Below are 5,000 nucleotides of genomic sequence, written 5' to 3' on the forward strand. Positions count from 1 at the left end.
TATGGCCGTAAGCTGCCAGGGCAACTGAAAAGATCCTATTTGAAGAAGACGCAGGCCAAACTAGACTCCAGCAAAAAGTGTCAAACAGCGCCCTCTGCTGTCAGGCAAGAGCAGAAACCATGAAAAGCTTACAGCACCTGGTATTCCCAGGCGGTCTCCCATCCAAGTACTAACCAGGCCCGCCCCTGCTTAGCTTCCGAGATCGGACGAGATCGGGCGTTTTCAGGGTAGTATGGCCGTAAGCTGCCAGGACAACTGAAAAGATCTTATTTGAAGGCGACCCAGGCCAAACTAGATCCAGCAAAAAGTGTCAAACAGCGCCCTCTGCTGTCAGGCTAGAGCAGAAACCATAAAAAGCTTACAGCACCTGGTATTCCCAGGCGGTCTCCCATCCAAGTACTAACCAGGCCCGCCCCTGCTTAGCTTCCGAGATCGGACGAGATCGGGCATTTTCAGGGTAGTATGGCCGTAAGCTGCCAGGTCAACTGAAAAGATCCTATTTGAAGGTGACGCAGGCCAAACTAGACTACAGCAAAAAGTGTCAAACAGCGCCCTCTGCTGTCAGGCAAGAGCAGAAACCATAAAAAGCTTACAGCACCTGGTATTCACAGGCGGTCTCCCATCCAAGTACTAACCAGGCCCGCCCCTGCTTAGCTTCCGAGATCGGGCGTTTTCAGGGTAGTATGGCCGTAAGCTGCCAGGACAACTGAAAAGATCTTATTTGAAGGCGACCCAGGCCAAACTAGATCCAGCAAAAAGTGTCAAACAGCGCCCTCTGCTGTCAGGCTAGAGCAGAAACCATAAAAAGCTTACAGCACCTGGTATTCCCAGGCGGTCTCCCATCCAAGTACTAACCAGGCCCGCCCCTGCTTAGCTTCCGAGATCGGACGAGATCGGGCGTTTTCAGGGTAGTATGGCCGTAAGCTGCCAGGTCAACTGAAAAGATCCTATTTGAAGGTGACGCAGGCCAAACTAGACTACAGCAAAAAGTGTCAAACAGCGCCCTCTGCTGTCAGGCAAGAGCAGAAACCATAAAAAGCTTACAGCACCTGGTATTCACAGGCGGTCTCCCATCCAAGTACTAACCAGGCCCGCCCCTGCTTAGCTTCCGAGATCGGGCGTTTTCAGGGTAGTATGGCCGTAAGCTGCCAGGACAACTGAAAAGATCTTATTTGAAGGCGACGCAGGCCAAACTAGATCCAGCAAAAAGTGTCAAACAGCGCCCTCTGCTGTCAGGCTAGAGCAGAAACCATAAAAAGCTTACAGCACCTGGTATTCCCAGGCGGTCTCCCATCCAAGTACTAACCAGGCCCGCCCCTGCTTAGCTTCCGAGATCGGACGAGACCGGGCGTTTTCAGTGTAGTATGGCCGTAAGCTGCCAGGTCAACTGAAAAGATCCTATTTGAAGGCGACGCAGGCCAAACTAGACTCCAGCAAAAAGTGTCAAACAGCGCCCTCTGCTGTTAGGCAAGAGCAGAAACCATAAAAAGCTTACAGCACCTGGTATTCCCAGTCGGTCTCCCATTCAAGTACTAACCAGGCCCGCCCCTGCTTAGCCTCTGAGATCGGACGAGATCGGGCGTTTTCAAGGTAGTATGGCCGTAAGCTGCCAGGTCAACTGAAAAGATCCTATTTGAAGGTGACGCAGGCCAAACTAGACTCCAGCAAAACATGTCAAACAGCGCCCTCTGCTGTCAGGCAAGAGCAGAAACCATAAAAAGCTTACAGCACCTGGTATTCCCAGGCGGTCTCCCATCCAAGTACTAACCAGGCCCGCCCCTGCTTAGCTTCCGAGATCGGGCGTTTTCAGGGTAGTATGGCCGTAAGCTGCCAGGTCAACTGAAAAGATCCTATTTGAAGGTGACGCAGGCCAAACTAGACTCCAGCAAAACATGTCAAACAGCGCCCTCTGCTGTCAGGCAAGAGCAGAAACCATGAAAAGCTTACAACACCTGGTATTCCCAGGCGGTCTCCCATCCAAGTACTAACCAGGCCCGCCCCTGCTTAGCTTCCGAGATCGGACGAGATCGGGCGTTTTCAGGGTAGTATGGCCGTAAGCTGCCACATCAACTGAAAAGATCCTATTTGAAGAAGACGCAGGCCAAACTAGACTCCAGCAAAAAGTGTCAAACAGCGCCCTCTGCTGTCAGGCAAGAGCAGAAACCATAAAAAGCTTACAGCACCTGGTAATCCCAGGCTGTCTCCCATCCAAGTACTAACCAGGCCCGCCCCTGCTTAGCTTCCGAGATCGGGCGTTTTCAGGGTAGTATGGCCGTAAGCTGCCAGGACAACTGAAAAGATCTTATTTGAAGGCGACGCAGGCCAAACTAGACTCCAGCAAAAAGTGTCAAACAGCGCCCTCTGCTGTCAGGCAAGAGCAGAAACCATAAAAAGCTTACAGCACCTGGTAATCCCAGGCGGTCTCCCATCCAAGTACTAACCAGGACCGCCCCTGATTAGCTTCCGAGATCGGGCGTTTTCAGGGTAGTATGGCCGTAAGCTGCCAGATCAACTGAAAAGATCCTATTTGAAGGCGACGCAGGCCAAACTGGACTCCAGCAAAAAGTGTCAAACAGCGCCCTCTGCTGTCAGGAAAGAGCAGAAACCATAAAAAGCTTACAGCACCTGGTATTCCCAGGCGGTCTCCCATCCAAGCACTAACCAGGCCCGCCCCTGCTTAGCTTCCGAGATCGGACGAGATCAGGCGTTTTAAGGGTAGTATGGCCGTAAGCTGCCAGGTCAACTGAAAAGATCCTATTTGAAGGTGACGCAGGCCAAACTAGACTCCAGCAAAAAGGGTCAAACAGCGCCCTCTGCTGTCAGGCAAGAGCAGAAACCATAAAAAGCTTACAGCACCTGGTATTCCCAGGCGGTCTCCCATCCAAGTACTAACCAGGCCCGCCCCTGCTTAGCTTCCGAGATCGGACGAGATCGGGCGTTTTCAAGGTAGTATGGCCATAAGCTGCCAGGTCAACTGAAAAGATCCTATTTGAAGAAGACGCAGGCCAAACTCGACTCCAGCAAAAAGTGTCAAACAGCGCCCTCTGCTGTCAGGCAAGAGCAGAAACCATAAAAAGCTTACAGCACCTGGTAATCCCAGGCGGTCTCCCATCCAAGTACTAACCAGGCCCACCCCTGCTCAGCTTCCGAGATCGGACGAGATCGGGCGTTTTCAGGGTAGTATGGCCGTAAGCTGCAAGGGCAACTGAAAACATCCTATTTGAAGGCAACGCAGGCCAAACTAGACTCCAGCAAAAAGTGTAAAACAGCGCCCTCTGCTGTCAGGCAAGAGCAGAAACCATAAAAAGCTTACAGCACCTGGTATTCCCAGGCGGTCTCCCATCCAAGTACTAACCAGGCCCGCCCCTGCTTAGCTTCCGAGATCGGACGAGATCGGGCTTTTTCAGGGTAGTATGGCCGTAAGCTGCCAGGGCAACTGAAAAGATCCTATTTGAAGAAGACGCAGGCCGAACTAGACTCCAGCAAAAAGTGTCAAACAGCGCCCTCTGCTGTCAGGCAAGAGCAGAAACCATGAAAAGCTTACAGCACCTGGTATTCCCAGGCGGTTTCCCATCCAAGTACTAACCAGGCCCGCCCCTGCTTAGCTTCCGAGATCGGACGAGATCGGGCATTTTCAGGGTAGTATGGCCGTAAGCTGCCAGGTCAACTGAAAAGATCCTATTTGAAGGTGACGCAGGCCAAACTAGACTACAGCAAAAAGTGTCAAACAGCGCCCTCTGCTGTCAGGCAAGAGCAGAAACCATAAAAAGCTTACAGCACCTGGTATTCACAGGCCGTCTCCCATCCAAGTACTAACCAGGCCCGCCCCTGCTTAGCTTCCGAGATCGGGCGTTTTCAGGATAGTATGGCCGTAAGCTGCCAGGACAACTGAAAAGATCCTATTTGAAGAAGACGCAGGCCAAACTAGACTCAAGCAAAAAGTGTCAAACAGCGCCCTCTGCTGTCAGGCAAGAGCAGAAACCATAAAAAGCTTACAGCACCTGGTAATCCCAGGCGGTCTCCCATCCAAGTACTAACCAGGCCCGCCCCTGCTTAGCTTCCGAGATCGGGCGTTTTCAGGGTAGTATGGCCGTAAGCTGCCAGGTCAACTGAAAAAATCCTATTTGAAGGTGACGCAGGCCAAACTAGACTCCAGCAAAACATGTCAAACAGCGCCCTCTGCTGTCAGGCAAGAGCAGAAACCATGAAAAGCTTACAACACCTGGTATTCCCAGGCGGTCTCCCATCCAAGTACTAACCAGGCCCGCCCCTGCTTAGCTTCCGAGATCGGACGAGATCGGGCGTTTTCAGGGTAGTATGGCCGTAAGCTGCCACATCAACTGAAAAGATCCTATTTGAAGGCGACGCAGGCCAAACTAGACTCCAGCAAAAAGTGTCAAACAGCGCCCTCTGCTGTCAGGCTAGAGCAGAAACCATAAAAAGCTTACAGCACCTGGTATTCCCAGGCGGTCTCCCATCCAAGTACTAACCAGGCCCGCCCCTGCTTAGCTTCCGAGACCGGACGAGCTCAGGCGTTTTCAGGGTGGTATGGCCGTAAGCTGCCAGGACAACTGAAAAGATCTTATTTGAAGGCGACGCAGGCCAAACTAGATCAAGCAAAAAGTGTCAAACAGCGCCCTCTGCTGTCAGGCTAGAGCAGAAACCATAAAAAGCTTACAGCACCTGGTATTCACAGGCGGTCTCCCATCCAAGTACTAACCAGGCCCGCCCCTGCTTAGCTTCCGAGATCGGGCGTTTTCAGGGTAGTATGGCCGTAAGCTGCCAGGACAACTGAAAAGATCTTATTTGAAGGCGACGCAGGCCAAACTAGATCCAGCAAAAAGTGTCAAACAGCGCCCTCTGCTGTCAGGCTAGAGCAGAAACCATAAAAAGCTTACAGCACCTGGTATTCCCAGGCGGTCTCCCATCCAAGTACTAACCAGGCCCGCCCCTGCTTAGCTTCCGAGATCAGACGAGATCGGGCGTTTTCAGGGTAGTAT

General features: G+C 52.2%; 15 non-coding genes and 8 pseudogenes across 15 annotated transcripts in view; all 23 read right to left on the bottom strand.

Annotated features, from left to right (window-relative positions):
* The window catches only part of LOC131143149 (5S ribosomal RNA), a 119-nt gene extending 106 nt beyond the window's left edge, over nucleotides 1-13 (bottom strand). Inside the window, exon 1 of the ribosomal RNA XR_009133202.1 lies at nucleotides 1-13. This exon is cut by the window's left edge and continues 106 nt beyond it. This is a non-coding gene — a ribosomal RNA (5S ribosomal RNA).
* A 112-nt stretch (nucleotides 14-125) lies between these two features.
* Nucleotides 126-244, bottom strand: LOC131097456 (5S ribosomal RNA). The gene has a single exon (XR_009116360.1). It is a non-coding gene; the product is annotated as a 5S ribosomal RNA (ribosomal RNA).
* Nucleotides 245-355: 111 nt separating this feature from the next.
* On the bottom strand, nucleotides 356-474 carry LOC131141640 (5S ribosomal RNA). The gene has a single exon (XR_009132555.1). It is a non-coding gene; the product is annotated as a 5S ribosomal RNA (ribosomal RNA).
* Nucleotides 475-586: 112 nt separating this feature from the next.
* On the bottom strand, nucleotides 587-695 carry LOC131101104 (5S ribosomal RNA; annotated as a pseudogene).
* Nucleotides 696-806: 111 nt separating this feature from the next.
* LOC131097467 (5S ribosomal RNA) lies at nucleotides 807-925 on the bottom strand. Its single transcript, XR_009116371.1, has one exon. It is a non-coding gene; the product is annotated as a 5S ribosomal RNA (ribosomal RNA).
* A 112-nt stretch (nucleotides 926-1,037) lies between these two features.
* On the bottom strand, nucleotides 1,038-1,146 carry LOC131101105 (5S ribosomal RNA; annotated as a pseudogene).
* A 111-nt stretch (nucleotides 1,147-1,257) lies between these two features.
* On the bottom strand, nucleotides 1,258-1,376 carry LOC131098112 (5S ribosomal RNA). The gene has a single exon (XR_009116993.1). It is a non-coding gene; the product is annotated as a 5S ribosomal RNA (ribosomal RNA).
* Nucleotides 1,377-1,488: 112 nt separating this feature from the next.
* Nucleotides 1,489-1,607, bottom strand: LOC131100145 (5S ribosomal RNA). The gene has a single exon (XR_009118910.1). It is a non-coding gene; the product is annotated as a 5S ribosomal RNA (ribosomal RNA).
* A 112-nt stretch (nucleotides 1,608-1,719) lies between these two features.
* On the bottom strand, nucleotides 1,720-1,828 carry LOC131100623 (5S ribosomal RNA; annotated as a pseudogene).
* Nucleotides 1,829-1,940: 112 nt separating this feature from the next.
* Nucleotides 1,941-2,059, bottom strand: LOC131142500 (5S ribosomal RNA). The gene has a single exon (XR_009132639.1). It is a non-coding gene; the product is annotated as a 5S ribosomal RNA (ribosomal RNA).
* Nucleotides 2,060-2,171: 112 nt separating this feature from the next.
* On the bottom strand, nucleotides 2,172-2,280 carry LOC131142458 (5S ribosomal RNA; annotated as a pseudogene).
* Nucleotides 2,281-2,392: 112 nt separating this feature from the next.
* Nucleotides 2,393-2,501, bottom strand: LOC131142463 (5S ribosomal RNA; annotated as a pseudogene).
* A 112-nt stretch (nucleotides 2,502-2,613) lies between these two features.
* LOC131098932 (5S ribosomal RNA) lies at nucleotides 2,614-2,732 on the bottom strand. The gene has a single exon (XR_009117778.1). It is a non-coding gene; the product is annotated as a 5S ribosomal RNA (ribosomal RNA).
* A 112-nt stretch (nucleotides 2,733-2,844) lies between these two features.
* LOC131142886 (5S ribosomal RNA) lies at nucleotides 2,845-2,963 on the bottom strand. Its single transcript, XR_009132948.1, has one exon. It is a non-coding gene; the product is annotated as a 5S ribosomal RNA (ribosomal RNA).
* Nucleotides 2,964-3,075: 112 nt separating this feature from the next.
* On the bottom strand, nucleotides 3,076-3,194 carry LOC131099006 (5S ribosomal RNA). Its single transcript, XR_009117849.1, has one exon. It is a non-coding gene; the product is annotated as a 5S ribosomal RNA (ribosomal RNA).
* A 112-nt stretch (nucleotides 3,195-3,306) lies between these two features.
* LOC131143150 (5S ribosomal RNA) lies at nucleotides 3,307-3,425 on the bottom strand. The gene has a single exon (XR_009133203.1). It is a non-coding gene; the product is annotated as a 5S ribosomal RNA (ribosomal RNA).
* A 112-nt stretch (nucleotides 3,426-3,537) lies between these two features.
* Nucleotides 3,538-3,656, bottom strand: LOC131143059 (5S ribosomal RNA). Its single transcript, XR_009133113.1, has one exon. It is a non-coding gene; the product is annotated as a 5S ribosomal RNA (ribosomal RNA).
* A 112-nt stretch (nucleotides 3,657-3,768) lies between these two features.
* LOC131142373 (5S ribosomal RNA) lies at nucleotides 3,769-3,877 on the bottom strand (annotated as a pseudogene).
* Nucleotides 3,878-3,989: 112 nt separating this feature from the next.
* LOC131141567 (5S ribosomal RNA) lies at nucleotides 3,990-4,098 on the bottom strand (annotated as a pseudogene).
* A 112-nt stretch (nucleotides 4,099-4,210) lies between these two features.
* On the bottom strand, nucleotides 4,211-4,329 carry LOC131142511 (5S ribosomal RNA). The gene has a single exon (XR_009132641.1). It is a non-coding gene; the product is annotated as a 5S ribosomal RNA (ribosomal RNA).
* Nucleotides 4,330-4,441: 112 nt separating this feature from the next.
* LOC131097257 (5S ribosomal RNA) lies at nucleotides 4,442-4,560 on the bottom strand. Its single transcript, XR_009116167.1, has one exon. It is a non-coding gene; the product is annotated as a 5S ribosomal RNA (ribosomal RNA).
* Nucleotides 4,561-4,671: 111 nt separating this feature from the next.
* Nucleotides 4,672-4,780, bottom strand: LOC131101106 (5S ribosomal RNA; annotated as a pseudogene).
* A 111-nt stretch (nucleotides 4,781-4,891) lies between these two features.
* Nucleotides 4,892-5,000, bottom strand: part of LOC131100097 (5S ribosomal RNA) — a 119-nt gene continuing 10 nt past the window's right edge. Inside the window, exon 1 of the ribosomal RNA XR_009118864.1 lies at nucleotides 4,892-5,000. This exon is cut by the window's right edge and continues 10 nt beyond it. This is a non-coding gene — a ribosomal RNA (5S ribosomal RNA).

Source organism: Doryrhamphus excisus, chromosome 13 (genome assembly GCF_030265055.1).
Source record: "Doryrhamphus excisus isolate RoL2022-K1 chromosome 13, RoL_Dexc_1.0, whole genome shotgun sequence".
Lineage (NCBI taxonomy): Eukaryota > Metazoa > Chordata > Actinopteri > Syngnathiformes > Syngnathidae > Doryrhamphus > Doryrhamphus excisus.